Source organism: Chrysochloris asiatica, unplaced genomic scaffold (genome assembly GCF_000296735.1).
Source record: "Chrysochloris asiatica unplaced genomic scaffold, ChrAsi1.0 scaffold00351, whole genome shotgun sequence".
In the NCBI taxonomy this organism is placed as follows: Eukaryota; Metazoa; Chordata; class Mammalia; order Afrosoricida; family Chrysochloridae; genus Chrysochloris; species Chrysochloris asiatica.
This window is the reverse complement of record NW_006408869.1, coordinates 2,352,923-2,380,705: the sequence shown is the minus strand read 5'-3', so window position 1 is coordinate 2,380,705 and position 27,783 is coordinate 2,352,923. Positions and strand designations below refer to the sequence as shown.

Below are 27,783 nucleotides of genomic sequence, written 5' to 3'. Positions count from 1 at the left end.
GCCTGATGTAATACATCATTTGATTTCTTGGCTGCTGCTTCCATGAGTGTTGGTTGTTGATTCAAGAAGAATGAAATGGAACTACGTGTTAAATAATTAAAATTTTATTTTCTCTTATTCACTTAAATTTCTGTCAAGAACATTAAAAAATTATTGAAATGAAGAAATAGTTATTGTTTTTCTAAATATATATCATCCTAAATATATCATCTTTGAAATATATATTACATTTATCTTAATTTCTTATTTTAAACAAAATTATTTACTGAAGACACATTGCAATTCAAAATAAGAAAATTAGATGGCTTAGGTTTATAACTTATCCTGTTGTTGGATTATGGAAAGATGACAATCACACACACTTTAGCAAATTTGGAATATAATAAATGTTAGCAATGCAAAAACAGGTAACAAAAGTCAGCACATGTGTTATTTTCAGTCTTTAGCTTAACAATTACTGTGTCATAAAACTGTAGTGTCTCTCATGTTATTTGACTAGTTTATATATTTGAACAGATTTTTTTTTTGTCTTTTTTACAAATCTGCAAGTTCAGGGTTCTAATTTTAAATGGATGATTTTAAAATAATACAGTAGTATATGAACTTGGAAAATAAATTAAATATAATTTCTCATTTTATAGTTTGTTTTTCAGCTATCAGGAAAAAAAGATATGGAGAAATTTTTTCACTTTGGTTGGGTATAAATCTATAGTCTGTTAAAGAAAATAATTTCTAAATAATGTGATTTGATCTTTTCAGAAATCTATACTAATTTGTAGAGTCCTAGTGTGGCACTGTGGGTTAATGAGCTGGATTGCAAAGTAGATTTGAACTGCAAGGTAGGTGGTTCAAGTTCATCAGCCACTCCTAGGAAACCCTACAGTGTCTCTATGAGTCAGAACCAACTCCACAGTATTCAACAACAAGAACATTCTAATTTGTATCTGTACTACATGCTTCAGGTGCAAAATATGTCTGTGTATATGTGTATTCATATATGTTTATTTATAAATTTATATGTATATATGTTGTTGTGAAGAGGACTTGAAACATTTGCTTATGAAGATCAAAGAGCACAGCCTTCGATATGGATTACATCTCAATGTCAAGAAAACAAAAATCCTCACCACTGGACCAATAAACAACATTCTTATCAATGGAGAAAAGATTGAAGTTGTCAAGGACTTCATTCTTCTTGGATCAACTATCAACACTCGCGGAAGTAGCAGTCAAGAGATCAGACGACGTATTGCATTGGGCAAATCTGCTGCACAGGAAGTTTTTAAAGTATTGAAGAGCAGAGATGTCAGCTTGAGGACTAAGGTGCACCTGACCCAGGCCATTGTGTTTTCAATAGCCTCATATGGATGCGAAAGCTGGACAGTGAATAACGAAGATCGTAGAAGAATTGATGCCTTTGAGTTGTGGTGTTGGAGGAGAATACTGAAAGTGCCATGGACTGCCAAAAGAACCAATAGATCTGTTTTGGAAGAAGTGCAGCCAGAGTGCTCCTTGGAGGCCAGGATGGCTAAGCTTCGTCTCTCATACTTCAGACATATTGTCCAGAGGAAACAGTCTCTGGAGAAGGATGTCATGCTGGGTAAGGTGGAGGGTCAGAGAAAGAGAGGAAGACCCCTACGAGATGGATTGGCCAGGTGGCATCATTGATGGACTCAAGTGTGGCAGTGGTAGTGAGGTTAGCCCAGGATTGGACATTGTTTCATTCTGCTGTGCATGGGGTCGCTATGAGTTGGTTCTGACTCAATGGCACCTGACAACAACAACAATGTTGTTGTTATGTGCTGTGAAGTCGCTTCCAACTAGTTACTGATTAAATTGTCTTGACATCTCAAAAGAATGATGAATTAAATCTCATCAAGAATATGTTTTAAGAAGGGATACTTGCTCCTTTCAATTCCTCAGATTGCCTGGCCTGCCACTTACAAATATATCTTAGCAGTTACCAAGCAAAGAGCTATAAGTAATTTACTTCCCCAAGCTTCATTGTCACTACTATTGCGATTTGTCAAACTCCAGCCCTCAGCAGCAGCTTAACACCTATAAACTCAGTCTTCCTTCAACCTAAGCACTTCACTACCACCAGAACTCTTTCTTACAGCATTTACATTAAATATTTAAGTGATTGAAATACTATCTATGATATTAACATTATATGAAGTTATAAAGATTTATGTGAAGAAAGAAAGTGAACTAGTGGGTTTTTGCAGTAATCTAGGTAAGAAAAGGAGTAAACATAAAGAAAGGTTGACATACTCTAAACTTATTTAAGAAAAATATAAATAGGGATTGAAGTCAATTTGATAAAGTGAGTAAAGAAGACAGTATCAAGGACATCTTATTGCTTTTCTGAAGTTTATTATTTGTAAGCCAGTGATGACTGGGCAATAAAACACAAGTGATGAGAATTCATGGGTTTATTTTGGATGGGAAACCACTCGGCTACTAACCAGAGGTTGGCAGTTCAAACCCAGGAATGGCTCTGAAGGAGAAAATGTGGTATTTTGCTTCTGTAAAGGTTTTCTGTATTGAAAACCCTACTGAAAAGTTCTGCTCTGTCCTGTATGCTGCTATGAGTTGGGATTGAATTGATAGCAATGGTTTTGTTTTTGTTTTTTGGGTTTAGTTTGAAGTACCTTTGGAAAAAATATTAGGAGATTTCAAGTGGGCATTTGAACATAGTGTATATATTCAAGGAGATGTCACTGCTGGTTGTCATAAAAGTGGAAGAACAAAACAAAATAGACAATATGGGAGTAAAAAGAAAAAAAAAAAGCTATGTTATAAATACATGATGTTCACGTAGAAATGGATGGAGCACTATAAGAGAAGGTGGAGACCCTGGATGAAAATAAGGGGAATGGTGTGTAATAAGGGCCGTGGGGAGAAGCTGCTTCAAGAAGGAAGGCTTTAATAAAGACTAAAAAATGAGACACTATCAATGTTTAAGGAGCTCTGGTAGCGTAGTGGTTACGAATCGGGCTGCGAACCTCAAGGTAAGCAGTTCGAAACTACCAGCTGTTCTGCGGAAGAAAGATGAGGCGTTCTGCTCCCGTAAAGATTTACAGCCCCGGAAACCATGTACTGGATCGCTATGAGTCGGAACCGACTCCACGGCACACAGCCACCAGCCACCATCAATGTTTACTATTCTCCATAGTTTTTCTGGTAGTGAAGAGGTTACGAATCAGGCTGCGAACCCTAAGATCAGCAGTTCGAAACTACCAGCAGTTGTGCTGGTGAAAGATGAGGCTTTCTGCTCCCATAAAGATTTATAGCCTTGGAAACCATGTACAGGGTGGCTAGGAGTAGGAACTGACTCCACGGCACATTAAGACCACGACCCGTAGTTGTTCTGCAGATTGGTAAGTGGATTGTTTTGAAGGTAAATAGTGAGTACATATAAACAATCTCAAGTGTTTGATATATAAAAAACGGAAAAGACCAAGGCATATATGTAAGTATCATATAAAGAAGAAAGAGTGACTTCGAACTGATATATTACACAGGATCTCAATATCAAAATTGAAATAAATAATTAACTCAGCTTCAGGCAGAGGATCAGTTTACATTCTGAACATTTTACTTGTCTTATCTAGTTGTTGTTGTTGTTTTTAAGTACCACGGAGTCGGTTCCGAATCAAAGTGACACTGCACAGGGTTTCCGAGGCTGTAAATCTTTACGGGAGCAGAAAGCCTTATCTTTCTCCCTAAGAAAGACTGGTAGTTTCGAACTGCCAACCTTGAGGTTAGCAGCCCGATTTGTAACCACTACACTACCACCTTTCAATTTAGATGGAAGCTTATAGAAACATCTATATGCCCTTTCAAGGAAAGATGCACTCTGGGTTCATCAAACAAGAAGAGGGAAAGACTATTTGAAGAATATTTGTGACTTATTTAGAAACTCGAAGGCAAATAAAATTTTAAAAAACAAATTGATTGGATATTTTTGCATCATTTCTCTGGAATTGGGGTCAAATAGAGTTATCCCTGATAGCATAGTCGTTAAGCATTCAAATGTTAACCAAAATGCCTGGGGTCCTACCCACCAGCCACTCCCAGGGGTAAAGATGTGGCAATTGGTTTCCATAAATATTGTAGTTGTTGCTAAGTGCTGTCCAGTCGATTCTGACCCATAGCGATCTTGTATAGGGTTTCTGAGGAGCAGCTGGTGAGCTTGAACAACCGATCTTGCAGTTCAAATGACTTTGCTGTCAGGCGCATTAATTCACAGTGCCACACCAGCCTTGAAAACCCTTTGGGGTAGTTTTGCTATGTCCTATAAAGCCGCTCCTCGGAAACCGTATACCGTGTCTCTATGGGTTGGAACTGACTCAATGCTTAACATGTAAATAGTTGAGGTTATTTGCACTTAGTGTCACCATGAGTCAGGTAGATTGATAATTATTGATAATGAAACTGAAAGGTTAACTTGTAAAGACCTACAGTTTGCAAGAGTGATTCAATCAAATAATTGTTGTTTATGTTAGGTTCCATCCAGTTGGTAACAACTCATTAGTGACCCTATGCACAACAGAACGAAACACTGTCTGGTTCTGGGCCAACTGCACAATTGTTGCCACACTTGAGCCCACTGATGCTGCCACTTTGCTAATCCATCTAGCTGGGGGTCTTTCTCTTTTTCTCTGCCCCTCCACTTCACCAAACATGATACCCTTCTCCAGATACTGGTCCCTCCTGACAATATATCCGAAGTATAAGAGACGAAGTTTGGCCATCCCACTCTAACTGCACTTCTTCCAACACAGATCTGTTGGTTCTTTAGGCAGCCCATGGTACTTTCAAATAATTGTGTGAACAATTAAAACAAAAACAAAAACTTTTTTTCCTGAATGCATCTAAATATAAAAATATGTAATGCTAAATACTGATAAAAATTCAGACAACTTATTATATTTTTAGCATATTATCCATAGACTAATCTATAGTCTATATTGCTAAAGATGTAATTCATCATAAAAAAAAAAAAAATCGTAGTTTGGCATAATAATTTGAAATATTCAACTACATCATATTTTATTTCAACTGATATTATAACATGTGTATGTATTATGATAGTAAAATACACTCAAGTTAGCAAAATTTAGAGTAAATTAATATTGCATTTTGAAAATGACAGGACTTTATTCTACATCACTTAAAATTATGATTTTAGGATTTTTCCCAGATAATAAAAAATTGTTATAGAATTCAATTGATTTTGCTAAATAACTTATTCATTGAAGAAGACAATCAGCATATTACATTAGTTTTATTTAATGGAGTTAAGATATAATTAACAAGTATCTAGAAAACAGAAAAAAAAAGTTTTAAATTCAACGCATAAAGAATATTTAAAGATTATGCATACATTATTGCTATCAATAAGGAAAAAAGCCCTTTATTTTAACATAAAACTTAAATTTTTTTGTCTTATAGCTTATCAGTGTGAATAAGCTTAAATTAAATTAAAACAATTTACTTATCATGAAACCTAAGACAACAATGAAAAGTAACTGAGGACAACTCATCACACCACCTTATTTGAAATGGCAAATCCACACAATAGTTTCTATACTAAGTTTTCCAATTAGAACAGGAGTTAATAGTATATATATGTTCCCTAGTACCTCCAGTCCCTGATGATGGAGCTGCAATGGACATTGCAAGCTAGAATTAATGTACATGTCAAAAACACTTGATACAACTCAAACTAAAATACACACAAATGAAGAGCTCATTAATCAGAACTTTAATACTTAATAAAATGATGCAAAGCCATAGTTAGCAACTAAAATAAGTTACACTATACATCTGTAAACATGTCCTTTATATAATATTTAAGTTAGACTTAAGTTTTTCCACTATGAATGGAAAATAATATTTGAAAAGGATTTTGGGAGAAACACATGAAAAGATTGATGTAAATCTTATACTTCTAGCGCATAACATGTTTGTATATGAAATCAGTATAGGTTGTATCCAATCTGAGCTGACATGTCTAGTTGATAGACTGCCAACCTGTCAGTAGGGGAATCAGGGAAACTCCAAAATGTTTGGGATACTATCATTCTTCGAACTTCAAGTTTCAAACTTCAAGTAACTGAAGTTAACATTATTCCACAGCATCCCAGATTGGGTGTTTCTTAAGAGCAAATTCTGATTAATTTATCAAAAGACCATTGATTTTAAGGAGATTCTTAGTGTATAGGTATCATTCTAAAAGTCACATTGAAAAGTGAGGCACTGCTAAAATTTGTTAGCAGAAGCTTGCAGACCAGAAATTCATTTCTGAGTTATAATCCTTAATAGAGATTTTGGAAATCCAGGAGTTCCTATGAAATGTAAATTTTGAATTTGAGGGATAAAACTGATTTCATTTAGGCAAAAACACTGTTGTTTGATGTTGTGAAGTGGCATTCAGTAAGTTCTGACTCATAGTGACCCTGTATAGGATTTCCAAGAAGTGGTTGGTGAATTTAAACCTCAGAACTTACAGTTCAAACTAACCTTGCAGTTCAGTGCATTATCCGGGCAAAACACTAAATACGAATAAGTCACTTATTAACTGAGAAGATATGGAATATGAAGTTCAGAAAGACTGTGGTATGACTGAAGTGAATAGGGGAAGTTTTGAGATAATTAAATTAATTTGATCACATGTAGTTATCTCCTCTCCTACTTAAAACTAAATGTAGGAATAAAATCAAAAAAATAAAATAAAATAATCATTAGATACAAGCCTATGGATATTTCAGCATGGTTGTACATGTGACAGAAGTCTGTAGAGGGAGATGCAGTGGCTGATTTAGCAGAGAACTGAAGAAGCAACCTGAAAGTGAAATGACTACATCAAATCCCAGAGGCTCAGCAATTGGGAGCATTTGTTGACCTGAAAAGAAGGTTGCAGAGGTCAAGGAGTTTGAGATTCTGAATGAAAACAGAGGATGGACGGCTCCAGAAAGGAAATGAAGAAGACACAGAAAATCAATAGTGTCATCTGGTAGAGATGATAGTTCTAAAATTTTTTTTTTTACCAAATTTGATGCAAATAAATGAAATGTATTTGATTAAAGTGGCATTTTATAGAGCAGCCCAAGATGGCCAACTTCAAGGATAGGATATCTGATGAGGAAAAGGTACGCATAGTTGCTAAATGCATCACTCATGCACCTCCAGGAGAATTTAATGAAGTATTTAATGATGTCTGACTACTACTTAATAATGAAAATCTTCTCAAGGAAGGGCCATGCATTTGTCCAGTATAACATAGATCAGTTCACACCTGTGACGATAGGATATGAAGATCAAGTGTTAATTACAAAGCATGGTGACCTGGGTAATATCAGATTTATAGATCCAAGAAACAAACTTTCCTTTAAATTTGATCACTTATGGAAAGAAGCAAGTGACCCCCAACCAGAGGAAGCAGATGGAGGCCTGAAGTCTTGGGAGGATCCTGTGGCAGTACTCTAAAGGCCTATATGAAAGATCATTATTTCAACAGCTTCTGTACTGTTTATGCTAAAACTATAGAGGAACATCATCAGACTCTTATTGCATGTATTGAAGCTACCAATTTTAACCTAAAAACTTCTGGAACTGTCATTGAAGATCAGAGTGGAGGTTCACTGTCACACCACCCAAGTGTTTTGAGTACTTAAGATTCAGGTTCACTATCATGAAGATGGCAATGTTCAGTTGGTTAATCATAAAGATGTACAGATTCTGTAACTCTTTCAAATGAAGTACAAACTGCCAAGGTGTTTATTAAAATCATAGAACACACAGAAAATGAGTATCAGACAGCAATTAGGCAAAACTATCAAATAATGTCAAACACCACATTCAAAGCCTTCTGTCAGCAGTTACCAGTTACTAGTACCCAAATCAACTGGAACAAGATACTCAGCTACATGATTAGCAAAGAAATGCAGAATGCTTTAAGGCTGAATGTAAGATTCTTTAGTATAGATTGGGGGGGGGGGGTTGGGAGGAGGAGTGATTCAACAAGTGATCATGAGATAAATAGGTGGTTTATAAACAAGAGTGATATTTTACTAAGGCTTTCGGGGTAAATAGATTTTCTAGCCTCATGGAATACTATTGAACTTATAAAATTGAATTTGTTTATGTTTTCTACTTTGTAATAATCTTTCATCACTATATCTATTTGCTTTTCATTTTTCGTTATTAATTCTGCTACGTTTAATGTTGGGGAGAGACGAAGAAAGGTCTAGGAGTCATTTTGCTGTTTAGAAAATTTTCTTAGGTGTGTATTACCTGATACTGATATAGACAGTTAATACATGTTTAATACTTTTTTACCCCATACTGCAAAGAACATTTGGCACTTCATTGGTTTTACTGATAGACCAACAATAGCTGAAGAGGCTATGCTAAAAAACTATTGCTAAATGGATAGCACATCTATCCTTCTCCCTACAACTGCTTGAACATCACTTATGGCATCTCATAAATATAGACTTGAAAATGTTGGATTGGGATTATTCTCATCCATTTTTGGGGAACTAAGGAAGTTTGCTGGAAATGCCAGCATAGCCAACTTCTTTGGGAAAGTTGTTTTTAATTCCAAAGACTTGAACCACATTCCCTGCATATGAGCATGTTTGCTTTTATTAATTTCCATTCCCTCATTGTCTCAATTTCCATTTAGTACCATTGTAGTTATAAATATCTGCATTTTCAGAAAAGTTACTCATTTATGTTTGTTTGTTTTACTATTCAAGAACTGCTGACATACTGTGTATATAGTAGAGTATGTATAAAGCTTGAAAAATGAAGATGTGGAAGGAATAATAAGTATATTATATTTTAATTCTTTATGACAGGATTGTAGTATAAGCAAATGAATCAAACAATTATGCAAGTCATATATAAAAACTAAAAATGAACAAAAGTGAGAAGAACAACTTCCAGGCAGTAAGTATCTTTCTATTGTAACCTGTTATTTATGGAAATGCTAGTGATTTTTTCTAAATAGGATATAAAACTTGTTCCAAATTTTTCTTCAGTCCTGCCTGCCAAGAATTCAAATGTAACTGATATAACAACCTTTCCCAGGTATATTGGCAGTTATGTGTGGTTGATCTCCAAATACACAGGTGACATAGCTATGATATGACTTGGATATGGATTTATTTATATTGTTTACACTTCTATGACCGGGCCTTACGGGGAAGGTCCATTTTTTAAAAACCAGGTAGTGTCTTCTAACTTATCTCCAAATGCATGTCAAAAAGGAAGGGTGTTTATACTTCAGCTTTGTTTTTTTGCTCAGTAATATATCAGGCAAAAGTGTTGCCAAGTGATTCCTTGAGCTCTGTAAGTATTTTTGTTTATTTCAAATAAAATATATTTGTATTGCTTGTCAAAAACATCCCAGTATTTTAATCATAATACTACATGATTCAGCAATGAATTATAGTAACATACTGTAAATATTTATTTAAACATCAAAGTCAGTGGTTCAAATCCACCAGCCACTCCTTGGAAATGCTTTATAAGGACTTTATAGGTCAGACACTGACTTGATGACATTTAATGAAAACAAAAATATTGATTACTACTCACAACTTGACCAAATATGCAAAGACTTTTTTTTTTTTTTTTTAGGGAAGTGGAAGTAACTGATAAGTAACTATTCCCAATTAGCTTAACAGAAAGACAATATATAATTGAAAATTTAAGATGGAGCAAGATAAATATGTTCAGAAATATAGAAATGAAATATTTGAAATTATTATGATTTTAGTGTTGGAGATCTGTGTTCATGACAGGCAAAAGGTAAAAGAATAAACAAAAAGACATAGTATTCACTGTAAGTCACTATAACATAATTACTATGTTTTTATGCAAATAGTACACAGACTGTACAGGGTTTTTGCTAATTATGCAACCTCCTCTCACATCAGTTTTCTTCACAGGCTATGCATGTTATATGTGTGAACATACTACTTACATGAGCACATTCTTTGAAAAATTATGGTGATATTTTTAATATATGTGAATGGGTTACTTTTGCTAAAATAAATAGGAAAACAAATATGGCAAAAACAAAATCAGTGTTGTGAGAGGGACCTGAGAAAATGATATCAAAGTGGTTCAGGATATCAGTAGTATGAATTAGTAAGACAAGAAATATGACAGAATTCTATATTCTTGAAATTCTTTTTGAGGTGTCTGGTTTTCTCCACTATGTGTTATTTGGTTTGTCCTTGTTTGGCCTTTTTCACTAATTTTAGTTCTGAATTTCATTGGTTAAATATGAGTGTACCTCTGCCATCTACAAACATGTGTCCTTACCCTTTTAAAACTTGACATCTACTTCTTTACAAGAACCTGATTTTACACCTACATTGGACTTTAAATTTCTCAGTATGCATTCTTTTTATTTCCCTCTACTTGTTCTGACACCTAATTGACACAACACCCAGAATTCTGTTTAAATTCTTTCAAGAAACCTTCTTGGATAATTTTAGTTCTGACATGGATGTTGACCAATCTGCTTCTGAAATTAGTCTTGAAAACACTATGGTCCAGTTATACTCTGCACATATGGGGCTACTAGGAGTCAGAACAAACTAGAACTAACAACAACTATGAATGTAGTTTAAAATCTCTTAATAATAATAATAAATTTAGCTATTAATATCACTAGAAAAGTCGAGTAGTAGAAGATAAATCAGGTAAAGCTGGGTCCAAGAATTGTTTTGATGGTGGCTAGGTGCCTTCTGATTGGTTCTAACACATGGCAACCGTATGTATAACAGAACAAATACTGCCTGGTCCTGTGACATCCTCACAACTGTGTTATTCATGAACCCATTGCTGCTGCCACTGGGCTAATCCATCTTGTTGGGGTCTTACCCTTCACTTTACCAAGCATGGTGTCCTTCTCCAGCGACTGGTCCCTCCTGATAACATGTCCAAAGTATGAGAGATGAAGTTTTGTCATCCTGGCTTTTAAGGAACATTTTGACTGTACTTCTTCCAACACAGATTTGTTTATTCTGCTGGCAGTCCATAATATTCTTCTCCAACACAATAACTCAAATGCATCCATTCTTCTATGGCTTTCTGTATTCATTGTCCAACTTTCACATGCATATGAGGTTATTGAAAACACCATTGCTTGACTCAGGAGCACCTTAGTTTTCAACCTGACATCTTTGCTCTTGAACATTTTAAAGAGGTCTTATGCAACAGATTTACCTAACACAATAATTTGTTTGAGTTCTTGACTCTTATTTACTTGAGTTATGATAGTGGATCTAAGCAAAATGAAGTCTTTGACAATTTCAATATTTTTCCATTTATCATAATGTTACTGATCGCTGCAGTGTTGAGGATTTTTGCTTTCTTTATATTGAGGTGCAACCCATACTGAAGGCTGCACACTAAGTATTTTAAGTACTGTTCACTTTTATCAAGCAAAGCTGCATCACTTTTATCAAGCTGAACTGCACCATGTAGACATTGTGAGTGAGTCTTCCTCCAATCCTGAAGTCACATTCTCCTTCATATAATCCTGTTTAGATTACTTACTCATCATACAAACTGAGTAAGTGTGGTGAAAGAATATAACCCTAGTACACACCTTTTTCTGATTTTAAACCATTCATTCTTCCACTGTTCTCTTTGAAGGATGTCTATGTACAGTTTTCTCATGAGCATAATTATGTTCAAGAATACCCATTCTTCGTAATGCTATTCAGAGCTCACCATGGTCTACACAGTTGGAAGCCTCTGCATAGTCAATAAAGCATAGTTGGCAATTCAAACTCACTAGTTACTCCTCAGAAACCCTATACAGAGTTGTAATGAATCGGTACTGGCACTACAGCACTCAACAACAATAACAAACTTCTTTGTGGTAATCTCTGCTTTTAGCCAAGATCCATCTGAAGTCAGCAATGATATCCCTTGTTCCATGTCCTCATCTGAATCCAGTTTGTACAAATTGCAATTCACTGTCGATGCACTGTTGTAGCTGTTTTTGGATGATATTTAGCAAAATTTTACTTGCATGTGTTACTAATGATATTGTCCAAGGATTACCAAATTCCATTGGATCACCTCTCTGGAATGGGCACAAATACAGATCTCTTATAATTAGTTGGTCAAGTAGCTATCTTCCAAACTTCATCGAATAGATAGGTGTCTCTAGTGCTGTATCAGTTCTTTGAAAGATTTCAATTTGCATTTCAACAATTCCTAGAGCCTTCAAAAAGTATATAGAAACATATCATTATTTTTCAACTCTATTCTTCTTAATACTTTTTGAAGCCCCCTCATATATTTCTCCATATCTCTCAGCTCTACTTTATTGTTGTTGTTATTGAGTGCTTTTCTGTCAGCTCCAACTCATTGAGACTTTGTGAGCAAAAGGCAAAACACTGCCCAGTACTGCCATGTAGACATTAGTTGTTGTTGTTTTTTTCTTTTCTTAAATGTTTTATTGTGAATTATGTGATCGTTTACATGGGAGAACATTAGTTTTACATTCATTCTATCATATATAGTCTCATTGCCATGGTTACAATCCCCTTCATGCAATCCTTCCCCCGTACCCCCCAGGTCTTCAGCACAAGGTCGTTCTCCCTCTCTGGATCTAAAGTCTCCAGCTGCTCCATCATTCCATGTCATCATCTCTGCCTCCATTTCAGGCATCACTGCCTCTCTGGGTAGGGTCCTGCTCTCTGCTCTTCTCCTTTGATGGTCCTAGGGACCTCCGCTCCTAGACTGAAAAGTTAATCACTCCCCTCCTTGCTATAAAACGTCTACCTTTACATTTCCGACCCTCACAATCAGTCCTGATAACAATTATTCACTATTGTATCACAAGAGACCCGTCTGCATTTCATTTCAGACATTAGCTTTTATGTTAGAGTCTGTTGTTGCAGCCATTCTGCCAATTCAACTCTTGGGGGTCATCATCAGTCAAGTAGCATGACTCACCAGTAGCTCCTTAGCAACCATATGCAAGGTCACTATGAGTTGGAACCAACTTGACAACACATAAACCACAACAATATCTATATTCATAGCATATATATATATATGGACGTTTTTGTTGTTCGATACCCTCAGTCAGTTCTGATTCATAACAACCCTGTAGAGGGTTTCCAATGAGGTACTGGTGGGTTTGAACCACCAAATTTGTAGTTAACCATCCAGAGATTATCCTACAGAGCCACAGCAAGATTCCATATATAAGGATATAGAATATGTACCTGGACCAACAGGCAGTTGTTTGAACAGAACATGGGAACACTGAATGGTTTAAAATTAAGAAAGGTATGTGATAGGGTTGTATTCTTTCACCATACTTATTCATCCTGTATGTTGAGTAAATAATACGAGAATCTGGGTTATATGAAGAAAAACATGGCATCAGTATTGACAGAAGACTCATTAACAACCTGCAATATGCAGATGATACAACCTTGCTTGCTGAAAGTGAAGAGGACTTAAAATATTTACTGATGAAGATCAAAGAGCATAGCCTTCAGTATGGATTATATCTCAATGTAAAGAAAACAAAATTCCTCACCACTGGACCAATAAACAGCATTCTTATCAAAGGAGAAAAGATTGAAGTTGTCAAGGACTTCATTCTTCTTGGATCAACACTCAACGGAAGCAGCAGTCAAGAGATCAAACGATGTATTGCATTAGGAAAATCTGTTGCACAAGACCTTTTTAAAGTGTTGAAGAGCAAAGACAGTTTGAAGACTATGGTGTGCCTGACCCAAGCCATAGTATTTTCAATAACCTCATATGCATGTGAAAGCTAGACAGTGAATAAGGAAGACCGTAGAAGAATTGGTACTTTTGAGTTATGATGGTGAGGAGAATATTGAAAGTACAATAGGCTGCCAAAAGAACCAATAGATCCGTTTTGGAAGAAGTGCAGCCAGAGTGCTCCTTGGAGACTAGGATGGCCAATCTTCATCTCTCATACTTGGGACATAATGTCAGGAGTGGTCAGTTGCTGAAGAAGGATATCATGTTTGGTAAGGTGCAGGGTCAGAGAAAAAGAGGAAGACCCCAGTGAGATGGTTTGGCCAAGGAGCAACATCGATGGACTCAAGTGTGGCAACAGTAGTGAGGTTGGCCCAGGATCAGGCAGTGTTTCGTTCTGCTGTGCATAAAGTCACTATGAGTTGGTACCAACTTGATGGCACATAACAACAACAACAAAAATGTTGTTGTTGTTAAGTGCTGTCAAGTCTGTTCCAACTCGTAAAAATCCTGTATAGGATTTCCGAGGAGTGGGTAGTGAGTCTGAATGGAAGGCATTACTACTCAAACAAACAGCAGTCCAGTGCCTATCCTACAGTGCCACACCAGGACTCCATATAAATATATTCAGGACTCTGTATATACATATTTGTATATATATGTATGTGTATAAATATATGGGGTCCTGTTTGGTGCTATAGGATAAGCACTCAACTGCAAGGACACTTTGAACCACAAGACTGGTGGTTCAAACTCATCAGCTGCTTCATAGAAACCCTTAAAGGACAGAACCTATTCCAGGGTACTTAAAAACAACAATATGCACACACACGTACACACACACACACACACACACACACACACATATACTTTTTGTTGTTGTTGTTGTTATTAAGTGCCATCGACTTGTTTCCAATTCATAGCAACCCTGTATAGGGTTTCCAAGAGTGGCTGGTAGATTTGAACCACCAACCTTGCAGTTCAAACTGACCTTGAGGTCAAATGCTTATCTATATCTGTATCTATCTCTCTATAGATATATATAGAGAAAGCCCTGGTGTGGTGCTGCAGGTTACTGTGCTGGACTGCAACGTCAGTTTGAACTGCAGGATCAGCAGTTCTAACTCAGTAGCTGCTCCTTTGAAACCCTATTCATGCTCACTATGAGTTGGAACCAACTCAACAACACTTAACAACCATATATAGGGACTCCTGATGTGGCACTCTAGGATAAGCATTGGCTTGAGAACCACAAGTTCAGCAGTTCAAACCCACCAGCTGCTTCTCAGAAACCCTATAGAGGGTTGCTATAGTCAGAACTGACTCAATGGCACTAAACAATAAGATATATGTCTATGTATTTTTATATATGCATATATATGTATGTATGTATATATATATGATGTATGTATATATAAAGAGAGAGAGAGAGTCCTAGTGTGGCTCTGTGGGCTAATGCTCCAGACTGCAAAGCTGTTTGAACTGCAAGGTCAGTGATTCAAACTCACCAGCTGCTCCTTGGAAAGCCTATACAGGGTCGCTATGGGTTGGAATTGACTCGACGGATCTTAACAGCAACTATATATATAACATAGAAATGGCTCACACAGTTGTAGAAGTTGGAGAGTCCCAAGACTATGTCAGATGAATCAAGATTTCAAGATTAGCAGGCAAGCAAGTCCAGCAGACAATCCAGCCAAGGAGACAGACAGGCAGCCAGGTCCGGCATATCCGATAGGTATGAAAACAGGCTGCTCCTGGCTCTTAGAATCAGCATGTAATAAAGAAGGTCACTGGCTCAAGTCTAAGAACCTGAGGTGAGAGAACAAGCTAGATATAAGATCCAGAAGTAGGAAAAAACAAGCATTCTTTGCTTTGTTGTTGTTATTGTTAACTGCTGTTGAGTCGGTTCTGACCCATAGCGACCCTAAATAGGGTTTCCAAGGAGCAACTGGTAAGCTTGAACCGCTTTGCTTTACTGTCTAATATATTGGAAGCAGATTACATTCCTGAGGTAACAATGTTTCCTCACCCTACCAGAGCTTTCTACTGATTGTCTGCTCATAGAAGAACACATCATAGAGTTAATTGCATTGTATTAGATCTATTTATGGGTATAACTACATCTCATCTATCAAACTGCTGAGAATCCTGGTGCAGTCAAGTTGGCACAAAATTTTAACTATGACTGGTATCCTTATTTTCTGTCCAGTTATCAAATGCATGTGAATATATTTTAAATACCTTGGCTTTGATCAGGCACATCTCAGAAGTCTTTGTTCTTTTAACACTTTAAAGGTATCTTTTGTAGTAGAGTTCCCCAGTGTTTGATTTATTCGCTGCTGCTTCCATGAACACTGATTGTGGACCCAAGTAAGATGAAACTCTTGGCAACTTGAATCTTTTCTCCATTTATCATATTGTTTATTGGTCAAGTTGTAAGGATTTTGATTTTCTTTCTATTCAGTTGCTAGCATAGTGATTACGAATCGGGCTGAGAACCACAAGGTCAAGAGTTCGAAACTACCAGCAGTTCTGCTGGTGAAAGTTGAGGCTTTCTGCTCCCATAAATATTTATAGCCTTGGAAACCCTGTACAGGGTCGCTATGAGTTGGAATGGACTCCACGGCACATAACAACTACAACATATATACTGAAGGGTATAGTCTTTCAAATTCATCAGTGAGTGCCTCACATACTTTTCAGTTCCAGTGAATAAGGTTGTCAATTCTCCAATCCAGAAGCCACATTCTTCTGCATATAGTCCAACTTTCCTGATCGTAAACCATGTAGAATTCCTTTTTCTGTTACAATGACAGCCTCTTGGTCTATGTACAAGCTTGCAATGAGTACAATTAAGTGTTCTGAAATTCCCAGTCTTTGTGAAATTTTCCATATTTTTGTGATACACACAATCAAATAAATGCTTTGCATAATCAATAAAACACAAGTATTTTCTGATCTTCTCAGTTTTCAGTCAAAATCTATCAGCAATGATATTCCTGGATCTATGTCTTGTGAATTGTAATGAACTTTTGGAAACCCCCTGTACAGTGCTGCTGCAACCATTTTTGAATTATTTTCAGAAAAAAAGTTACTTGTGTAATACATTAATGATATTGTTCCATAATTTTGATACTCTTCTGGGTTACCCTTTTTTGGAATGAGCACAAATACAGATCTTGTTCAGTCAGTTTACTGGGAATCTGTCTTCCCAATTTTTTTGCATAGACCATTGAGTGCTGCCAGTGATGCTTCAGTTTTAGACACATTTGAATTGGTATTCTTTCAATTCCTCCAGGAGCCTTGTTTATTGGTTTTGCTTTTTAAGTTTTTATTGTGAACTGAGTGATAGTTTACATGGAGAACATCGATGATTACAATCTCCTCCATGTATCACCATTCAACAGTATTTGCTTCCATTCCCTGTTTTGTTTTGTTTTGTTTGTTGTTGTTGTTGTTGTTTTTTGGGGGGGAGGGTGGGTAGGGATGTACACAGAAACACTCAGGAATATATAATTATTTAAACAACCAAAGGACACATTCTCTAAGCCTGCCTCATGGCTGCCAGCACCCAGTACCTCTCTTTCCATGAGTCCAGAGTCCTCAGCTGTTGGAACCTTGTTTTATACTAATGCCTTCAATGCATGTAATTTGACCTTCTTCCTTCAGTACCATAGATTCTTGATTATACACTACTTCAGAGATGGCTGGACATGAACCAATTCTATTTGGTACAGAGACTGTGTATTTCTTCCATCTTCTTTTGATGCTTCCTGCATCATTCAACATTTTTCCCATTGTATTCTTCTATAGTCCAACTAAAGCCTTGACTCTCCAGTTACTTCTATGAGATATGCAAAGTGTGTTCCTCTTTTGGTTTTCTATGTCTGGGTATTTATACATTTTGTAATAACACTTTGTTTTTCTTCTCAAACTGCTCTTTGAAAATTTCTCTTCATTTGTTTTACCTCATCAATTCTTCAAAGGAGTTTTTTTATTTTACATTCAAAAGCAAATTTCAGAATCTTTTCTGACATACACTTTGATCTTTTCTTCCTTTCCTGTGTTTTTAATGACTTTTTGTTTTCCTCATGTATGATGTAGAGAGCATGACATCTGTAGAGGATAAACACTAAACTATGGTCCAGAAGGCCGTTAGTTAGAGTCCACCAGCTGCTCCACTGGAGAAATATGAGGCTTTCTACTCCTGTAAATATTTATAGCTTCAGAACAGACTCAATAGCACTTATCAACAGCTACATCTATTACTATTCAATGCTTTCAATATATTCTTGACATAGAAATATTTGAATTGGTATTCTGTCAATTCCTGGAGCCTAAATACAGATGATCTGTAAATATAGATGGGACATTCTCAAGGTGGCTCTCATGGATATGTCATTTTCTTTGGTTTCCCCATGAACTTGCATATGAATAATTGCTGGTCTGTTTCACAGTCTTTCTTGTTTCCGCTGGTGACATTTATCTTCTATATCTTCTCTTCCTACAGATGTAGTCAATTTGATTCCTGTGTGATCATCTGAAGAGGCCCATGTGTATAGTCACGACTTATGTTGTTAAAAAAGGTATTTGCACTCTTTAATGATGATGCGTAATTACATCTCTGAGGAGATTGTAATGAAACAATGAGTGTAAAACTGATTATTTTCCCATGTAAACTATCATTCAATTCACAATAAAAACTTGCCAAAAAAAAAAAAAGACGTATTTGCAATGAAGAAATCATTAATCTTGTAAATTCTATCAAGTGATCTCCAGAGTGATTTCTACCATCAAGGCCATATTTTCCAGATACAAATCCCACCTCTTTGTTTCCAACTTCCACATTACAATCACCAGTAATTATCAGTGCATCTTGAAAGCCTGTTTGATAAATTTCAGGCTAAAGAAGTTGGCGGAATTCTTCAGTTTCTTCACCACTAGCTTTGGTAGTTGCTATGCAAATTTGAATAATAATTGTATTAACTTTTTTTTTTGTTGTTGGCATATAAATATTATCCAATAACAGACAGCACTGTATTTCAAGATATGTCTTAAAGCATTCTCTTGGACAGTGAATGTGACATCGTTCTTTCTGAATTTATCATTCCCAACATAGTAAACCATATGATTGTCTGATTCAAAATGGCCAATACCAAACAATTTCAGCTCACTAATGCCTAGTATATCAACCTTTATTTATTTCACTTCATTTTTAACAATGTTCAATTTCTCTAGATTCATAATTTGTACATTCCACATTTTAATTACTGATGGATGATTACAATTGTTTCTTCTCATTTTGAATCAGGCCCATTAGCAAATGAAGATCTCCAAAGCTTTACTGCATCTATATCATTAAGGTAGACTATATTTTGAGTGCCTCCATAGTCATATTTTGATTGCCTTTCAACCTAAATGTCTCATTTTTCTGTACTATATCAGACACTGTTTTGCTGAAATTCATACTGCTTTAAGGGGGTACTCCCTCAAAGGTTGACACCTATCCCTTCTTCTTACTATGTTCTTAGTCTGTTTACTTTAGTCTTGGCTTTATTCACAGAAAATCTGTTCCAATAATGTTGCTTAGATGGCCAGAGAGATTCATGATATTCTACAAGTTTACAACCAACACAGAAATATATTTCACATTGTTCCGGTAAATCATCAAGTCATTTTTTAATAGTTCAGCTAGAAATATACAAGGTTGCTATAGGGTTTCAGAGGAGCAGCTGATGGGCTTGATCTGCTGACCTTGCAGTTCAAACCCAGGTGCCACCAAGTAGTTTCTGACAAACTGCAACCCCATGAATAACAGAATGAAACACAGCCTTGTCCTGTTCCATCCTCACAATCATTGCTGTTTGAGCTCACTGTTTTAGCCATTGTGTCAGTCCATCTCTTTAAAGGTCTTCCTCTCTTATTGAAGTTCTATTTTATGAAGCATGATGTTCTTCCCTATGACAAGTCACTCTTGATAATATCTCAAAAATCCATGAGAAATATCTTGCTTCTAAGAAACATTCTGGTTGCATTTCTCTGGAAGTCCATGGTATAATCAGTACAGTATTCTTTTCCAACAACATAATTTAAATGAATAAATTCTTCTTTAGTTTTCCTTATTTGTTGACCAGCTTTTGCATGCATATGAGGCAATTGAAGATACCACGGCTTGCTTTGACCTGGTGCACCTTTGTCCTCAAGGTGGTATCTTTGTTTTTATACTTTACAGAGATTTTTGTCCAATGCCATATCATTTGATTTCTTGGTTGCTGCTTCCATAATTCTCATTTTCATTAACATTTTTCTATATTCCTGTAGCAAAACTATTTCTGGATTGGTGGTTTTCTGAATGCTTATGTACTATATGTGCTTTCCCAACTATACCATAAGCCTTTTTAAGAGGCTACATTTTATAGTTATTGCTCTATACTCAGCAACTAGTCCAGTGATATATACATAATAAGAATTAAATATATATATATATATATTTGTTCATAATAGAGAACTATAAAAATGTACCCAGTAATTAAATAGCGTATTTTATGACAACTATGTGTGAAAGCCTGTGATAAGAAATTTTAACAAATACGATATTCTTCAGTATAAGAGCTATTATGAAGAAATGTTATGTACAGGAAATTCTAACTTATTAACTATGGGTGCATTCTCGTAAAGAGCAAAAAATGATTAAGTTTCTCAAATTAGAAATAAACAGGTAGAAAAGCATTCTGACCTTATGCAGTTACAAATCATGATATTTGTTAAAACCAAAACTTTTAAAGAAACAGATCATCTAATAAACTGGAAATAGTGGTGACTTTTCATAGTTTTAATGTGAAATGAAAGGGCATTTCATCGACATTCATGATGTTCTAAAACAAAGGAAATTACATTAAATAAACTGCATTAAAAAGCCAACAACTGTTTCTCCACATTCTTGATTATTCATGAGGTGTCCGGATGGTTCTCAGTTGACTAACACCCTGCCCCTGCCTGGCTCAACTCTGTAACCTGCTCTGTGACCTCCAATCGATCAGTCATACCTAAAGCAGAATCTTTCATTCACCTTGGCTTAGGCCACCCCTGTGCTATCCTATGTCAGTTCACAGTTCAGGGTTCTCTGGCATTGCCTCTGGTTGGCACTTGAGCTGTTTCTCATCCTAGTGCCAGCTGTGGGTGAACTTAGCTGATAATTTGTTGCAAGCAGAAAGCTCTTACCTCTTCCAATTTTTTCTCTTGCATTTAAATTTGAAGGAGGATGCAAATGCAGTAGACATATCAGTGGACCTGTGTGGGAGAGAGATTCAGCAGCTGTCCCAAATAAAATTATTGCTCCAGCTGAAATATGATAGGCAATGTATAGAATATTGTTTGCTAAAGGACAGAGAGACTTTTAGGTAGGAGAACAGAAGGGCAAAAACAGAACAGAAGAGTCCTGGATATTCCTGGATGTTGCAGGACTATTTCAGGGTGACTAAGAGGTCAAATCTACCCATTTTCACAATAATACAAAAGTATCATTTGCCTTTTTCACTTTTATTTTATCAGGAGTCACAATGATGTTTTACAGAGACTAGATGACAAAATGATGTCATAGGTTTGAAGGCTAATAAAATATGAAATATGTGACTACCTGCAACAACTGCCTTCTTTGGCACGAGACTAGAAGAGCTAGATGGGGCCTGTCTACCATAACTGAACATTTGATGAAAAATTTCTGAAGAATTCTGATCAAAAGGGGGACATTGCAGAATGGAATTTCAAATTCTCATGGAATCCAGAGTTTCTGGAGCTATCATGACTGGATAAATCCATGGAACTATTTAGTAAACCAAAAATATCCTCTGGAGATTTTTGTTTTTTGTTTTTATAAAAACAAGCAATCGTTTAGCTTAAGTAGTTAAAAATGTCTACCTTGAGACCTATGTTGTTTAAGAATTATTTATATGGGATTAAAAGATGCCCTACCTAGCCAGTGTTTTCCTTCTTTCTTGTCTTTTCAATGACCTTTTGCTTTCTTCCTGTATAATGTTCTTGATGTTATCCCACAACTTCGGGCTTTCACACTTTAGTGTCTAATGTATCAAATACATCCTTGAGATGGTCTCTAAATTCAAGTGGGATATGTGCAACATCATATTTTGGCTATTGTGTATTTGTTTTAATTTTTATCAGCTTCAGGCTGTTGATTTCGAGGTTGGCACAGGGCCAGGCAGTGTTTAGTTCTGTTGTGCACAAGGTCACTATAGTCCTTGTGACCTCAATATTACCTAACAACAGCAACAATACTTAGGCCAGTGGTTCAAACCCATAAACTGTTCTTCTGGAGAAAGATGAAGTAATCTGCTTTTGTAAAGATTTGCAGCTTTGGAAACCTCATGGAGCAGATTTATTCTTTCCTATGGAGTCCTAATGGGCTCAAGCGTGGCAACAATTGTGAAGTTGGACCAGGATGGGGCAGTGTTTCATTTTGCTGTGCATAAAGTCACTATGAGTCCGTACTGACTCAATGGCACCTAACAACAACAACATGGAGTCCTGGTGTGGCACTGTGGGTTAATGCGCCCGACTGCAAAGCTGTTTGAACTGCAAGTTCAGTGGTTCAAACTCACTAGCTGCTCCTCAGAAACTATACAGGGTTTCTATGGGTCAGAACTGACTCTATGACACTAAACGAAAACAACAACATTATGTCTCTATGAGTCAAAATTGACTCAACAACAATCTGTATATGCTATTAAATTGACAAGAGAAACTAAAAACAAATTGGAAACTGTAGGGGGCAGTGAATCTATGTTAATGAAGGGAGACCAATTCTAAAGGTGATAATGGTTACACAAGCAAAGATGAAATCAATGTCACTGCAAGGCACATATGTTGTTGCTGCTGTTGTTTTTAATGGCTGTTGAGTCTATTCCAACTGATAGTGCCTTGTATAGAGTTTCCAATAAGTGACTGGTGAGTTTGAACCACCAACTTTGTGGTTCAAATCGATCTTGCAGTCTTGCACTTTTCTTGCAGTGCCACATCAGAAGTCCATAGAAACTGTTTTGTTTGTGTATGCTTTGCTGTGCATGTTTTCAACAACAACAAAATAAATAAAATTGAAAAAGTTATCAGTTTAGAAGTGTGCAGTAGTAAGCATCCAGAGATATAAACCACATAAGTGAGGGTTGTTTGGTTTATGTTATTGTTGTTAAGCACCAAAATAGAGGCTTTCAATACAGGCTTTCCTTGCCTGTATAATTTTGATATGCATGAGTTCTAGTTAACACAGAAGTATGAAAATTTTTAAGAGTTTAAATAGGACTGGAGATCAAAATGTAACAGAAAAGGATTGTTGTAGGAATTAGAAAACCTGTTCCTAGTTTTTTGGTGTTTTTTTAAACTTTTATTGTGACTTCAGTGATAGTTTACATGGGAGAACATTGTTTTTTGCATTCATCCTATTGCATTTTGTTTTATTCCTGGAAATATGCTAAAGATCTAATTGCACTGTCACTCCTTCAATGGATTATGAGGCACAAAAAAATCACAAGGCTGTAAGTCAGTAAGACTGATAGTGTAGGTGAAGTGTAAGTGAAACTTACATGCAAAGAAAGACTGGGATTCAGTGCTATAGAATATATCGATAATAATGAAAAAATTCTGTTGTGGTTGTTAAGTGCCATCAAGTCATTTCCGACCCGTAATGACCCTGTCAAAGTTTTCCAAGGAGCAGCTAGTGAGCTTGAACCACCAACCCTGAGGTTCAAACCAACTTTGCAGTCTAGCACATTAACCCACAGTGCCATAGCCAGATTCCAAAAAAACTCTTAGTATGTAACATGTCTGTCACTTGTCAAAGGGTAAATATCTACTTAAGCCTCTACAGAGTTCCTGACAAACCCATATCCAGTCTTTACTACTGCATCTATCCAATCTAGTTTCCTCTTTTCTCTGAAGATTAGTGCCTTTACTTGCTGGGGAACATCAGGATTGACCCTGTTACCCTTTTTCATAAAGGTATCTTTAAGAAGCCAATACTTAAATACCACCCTCCATTCCTCATACAGTAAATCCCAATTGGTTTTGTATAACACTTTGGCAGTGGACATTTTCCAAATTTCCCCATTTGTAGAGCATTTTTATTGTATCCTTGTGGAATTTTAAAATGCCCTGTATTGCAGAAATATTTTCATCACCTTCTTATTCCAGCTGAAACATGACTCTTACCAGTGAGCAGAATTCTTCTACAGTGTTCTCAAAAAGTGTTTATGTGGTTTTTTTGTTGTTGTTATTCTTCCCCTTTTATAAACCTCCATAACTCTGAGTCTGGAAATGGAGCACGTGTTCTAATTTCTCCTCATTAAAATTTATGGTTCATTCATTCATTTCTGTCTCTTTTTTTTAAGAAAAAAGTATATATATGTTTTAAATATTTGAATTTAAAGACAACAAACTATTCACTCCTCTCTGTTTTTCACAGTTTTTTCTCTATTCATTATTTTCCCCAAGAAATATATCAAAATTCTTGGTGACTTTATTACGTGCAATGATCCTTCCACTACCACTAGTTTCTCACGTCCTAGGCTTTTCTTCCTCCACTAAATTTGCCTTCCTATAATTTATTCTCATGACCATGCCCTTGATTTTAACATTGCCTATAAATCTAAAATCTTCAAAGTCTTATTAGAACCACTCCTGTGAACACTCCATGGAAACCTGCTTGCCCATTTCTTGTTCTGTTGTAATTTTAAAAGAGTCTTGATGATGAAACTCACCTTTTTTGCTCTTCTCACTTAACTCCTTAAAGACAAATATAACTGAAAATAAATCATATTGACTGGTCTTGATTAAGTCATGATTAATTTCTTTTAATTATATTTAAAGTATATAATGCAATGTTTTTGTAGTATATTAATAAGTCTTGGTATACTACTGTAGGATAAGCACTGGGCCACAATTTGTTTGAACCACAAGATTGGCAGTTTAAACTCACCAGTCACTCCTTGGAAACTCTATACAGGGTGGCTAGAGACAGAACTAACTGGATGGCACATAAAAACAACAACAAGAACACTATGAGGTGGCTTCAACAAGTTTGTGGAAAATGGAATTGAAGGATAATTATTTTTCCACTAACGTTTTGAAGCTCCCATGTATATTCCCAAAATTTTCAACCATCACCACAATCAATTTTAGACTATTTTCATCACCGCAGGAAGAAATCCCATTTCTTTTAGCTATCACCCTTGATTCTGCTTCTATCCACTATAGCAGCAGGTCACCACAATCCACTTTCTGTCTCTATAGATTTGTCGGTTCTGATTATTTCATAAAAATAGAATCATAATATGTCATTTAGTTATTTCTTAATTGGTGTTCTATTTGGCACAATATTCTTTACTGGCTACCTTCCCTGCCACCCCCATTTACTGCTTGTTAGATTTCTTAGAAAATTGAGTTTGGGTTTCCTAGAGGAAGAGAGAATGCTTATATAAATCATGCAAGTATTTTAAATTCTGAACTGAGATCCTAGTAAACTGCTCTGCTCTGGGAGATGTTACTTAACTTTTACTTCCACTAATGTACCTTCTCTGAAGAAGGGTTATAACTATAACTCAGAGACTTATTATAAGGATTAAATGCAAAAAAAAAAAAAGTTTCATGTAACAAAAAGTGCAACAACTCTGAGAATCTTAATAAATGCTAGCTTTTTATCCAAATTAATTTTCATATGCATGTTTTTTTCAAATATTTTCATTGATTTTTAATTAGGCAATAAAGGCTTGGTTTCTGAATTCAATTTCATTATGATGGGGAATGACTTAAGTTGACTTGCTTTGAAAACGACAAAAATGTCCTTTAGCTTGGAGTCAGTAGCCAAAAGATTCCATACTGACTTTGAGGTATTATGGAAAATGGTCATTGACTTGCAAATGTTGAACCATGGCGTTGCTATTTACTACAGAACTCTGTGTAGCAAGAGATAGAAGAAAGGGCCCAATCTATTAGGCATGATGGTAATCACATCTCAGTTCTTTACACATACTCTTTTACAGATTCCCTTCCACAGAGGATAAAATCTAATCTTTCTCTCACACACATGAGTATGGTTCAAGAATGATTTGGGGGTTAAAAAAGAAGAGAGAGTCAAAACTTATCATATACATTTGAAAAATGATTTGGTTACCTGTTTTCATTAAACTATTTTTTTATGTGAATTGAGTGAAGGTTCACAAAGCAGATTTTACATCCAAGAAGTCACACACTAGTTTTTTGTCAATGAAAGCAATCCACTCCATATAACAAGTTATTAGACGTCTTCCCTGTGGTTTCTATTTCCATTCCACCCTCATTCCAAATCTCTCTGAACCTTGTCCTCAAGTAAATATTATCTTTGTGATCTTGAATGGTTGAGTATTCCATAATAAGCATACCTCACTAATTCTGTTGACCAACTACCAGCTATTTAACTACCAACTGATGAGTTGAAAATTGGGCCATACATATCAGTTCCAAAGCTGAATGGTGGTCATGGCCCATAGTATCAATTTACTACAATCTCTTTTGGAGGAGTGAGTCTGATCTCTTATTATAACTTTTAGTTTTGTTCCACATTTTCTCCCACTCTATCTGGTAACTTCTAGTGTTATCCTTTCAGAGCAGTTGGTAGTGGTCACCTGACACGCTCTAGTTCTGCTCTCTGAGTCATGAGACTGGTGTTGACATGTTCCATTAATCCATTGGGCTAATTTATCTCAAGCATCTCCAATTCTTATCACTCTTGTTTCTTTAATACATAGAGAGACCTTAGATGGCCACCCATGAGTTTTTAAGATTCTATACATTAACAACCTGTGATATGAAGATGATAAAACCTTGTTTGCTGAAAGTGAAGAGGACTTAAAACATTTACTGATGAAGATAAAAGAGCACAGCCTTCAGTATGGATTGCATCTCAATGTAAAGAAAACAAACATCCTCACCACTGGACCAATAAACAACACTCTTATCAATGGAGAAAAGATTGAAGTTGTCAAGGACTTCATTCGTCTTGGACCAACTATCAACACCCATGGAAGCAATAGCCAAGGAATCAAATGATGTATTGCATTTGGCAAATCTGCTACACAAGACCTTTTTAAAGTGTTGAAGAGTAGAGATGTCAGGTTGAGGACTAAGGTGTGCCTGACCCAAGATATGGTATTTTCAATAACCTTATATGCATGCAAAAGCTGGACAGTGAATAAGGAAAACCATAGAAGAATTGATGTTTTTGAGTTACGGTGTTGGAGGAGAATATTGAAAGTGTCACGGGCTGCCAAAAGAACTAACAGATCTATGTAGTAGAAGTGCAGCCAGAGTGATCCTTAGAGGCCAGGATGGCCAAACTTTGTCTCTCATACTTCAGACATGTTGTCAGGAGGGACTAGGGGCTGGAGAAGGATATCATGTATAATAAGGTGGAGGGTCAGAGAAAAGGAGGAAGACCCCCAGAGAGATGGATTGGCCAAGTGGTAGCATCAATGGGCTTAAGCATGGCAACAATTGTGAGGTTGACCCAGGACCAGGCTGTGTTTTTTTTTGTTTGTTTGTTTTCTGTCATGCAGGGTCACTATTAGTCGGTACTGACATGATAGCACCTAACAATAACAGCATCAGGTTCTAAAAGTCTCTGGAGACAAACATCATGCTTGTTAAAGTAGAGAATCAGAGAAAAAGAGGAAGATGCCCCAACCAGACAGATTAGCACAGTAGCATTAGTAATGGGTTTAATCATAACATAAATTGAGAAGACTGTAGTTTATCAATGCTGTATAGGGTTTCTTAGGAGTTACTGGTGAGTTTGAACCACCTACTTTGTGGTTCAAATTGACTTTGTAATCCAGTGCTTACCCTATAGAGCCACACCTGTGTATAACAATATAACAATGTTGTTGTTATTAAGTGCCATCCAGTTGGTTTCGACTTATAGTGACCCTATATAGGTTTTTTTTTTTTTTT

The 27,783-nt window shown here is 36.1% G+C and overlaps 2 pseudogenes; both read left to right on the top strand.

Annotated features, from left to right (window-relative positions):
- Window positions 1-7,121: 7,121 nt before the first annotated feature.
- On the top strand, window positions 7,122-9,675 carry LOC102829940 (annotated as a pseudogene).
- Window positions 9,676-9,732: 57 nt separating this feature from the next.
- Window positions 9,733-27,783, top strand: part of LOC102829551 — a 48,447-nt pseudogene continuing 30,396 nt past the window's right edge.